Here is a 1,072-nt window from a genome sequence, read left to right on the forward strand (position 1 = left end):
TTCTCCTCTAGGAGTTTTATAGTTTCTGGTCTTAGGTTTAGATCTTTAATCCATTTTGAGTTTATTTTTGTGTATGGTGTTAGAAAGTGTTCTAGTTTCATTCTTTTACAAGTGGTTGACCAGAGATATCTCATAACTCATTACTGGACACTTCATTGCACTCCAGAGAGAAGAAATACAGCTCCACCCACCAGAACACCGAGACAAGCTTCCCTAACCAGGAAACCTTGACAAGCCACCAACCTTTTAAAAAACAAAGCAATTTAATATTTTTCATAAATTAGCTTAGGTAACACCTCTCTCAGAGAAGGCAATGGCACCCCACTCCAGTACTCTTGCCTAGAAAATCCCATGGATGGAGGAGCCTGGTGGGCTGCAGTCCATAGGGTCGTGAAGAGTCAGACACGACTGAGCGACTTCACTTTCCCTTTTCACTTTCATGCATTGGAGAAGAAAATGGCAACCCACTCCAGTGTTCTTGCCTAGAGAATGCCAGGGACGGTGGAGCCTAGCAGGCTGCTGTCTCTGGGGTCGCACAGAGTTGGACACGACTGAAGCGACTTAGCAGCAGCAACACCTCTCTAGAGTGTGCTTTGAAAACCAGATGGCACTTTATCAAACTCTAGACCTCTTATGGGATGTGAATTTGCCCTTTGAAAGGAGCCTGAAGAAAAAATTTTCAGGTCACATAAGCTATGATGGGCAAAGAAACATTCTTATAGTTATAATCAAAAAGGCCTGGTCTCTCTTCTCCTGACTGGGCTCAAAGATGGTTCCTTTAGGTGACCTCTTTCAGTCCCTTTATCTTCTCAAACACTAGTTCTCAAAGAGTCTCTCATCTTGAGCCCAGAGCAGAATACTGTCCATAGTTTAGGTTCCTGGGGGAAAGTAGAGGAGAGTCAGAAAGAGGGATGAATATTGGGCACCAGCCTCCCCTTGCTTGGCCATGTCATTTGTGTAAACTTCATGGAAATAGCTAAAAGAAGAGAAATCATCTGGCTTGTTACAATCTTAGAGTTGAAAATTAGAAAGAGTAACAACTTGTTGTTTTTTAAATCTGAGGCAGAATGGT

This window comes from Bison bison, unplaced genomic scaffold (genome assembly GCF_000754665.1).
Source record: "Bison bison bison isolate TAMUID 2011002044 unplaced genomic scaffold, Bison_UMD1.0 scf7180017864527, whole genome shotgun sequence".
NCBI classification, from domain to species: Eukaryota; Metazoa; Chordata; class Mammalia; order Artiodactyla; family Bovidae; genus Bison; species Bison bison.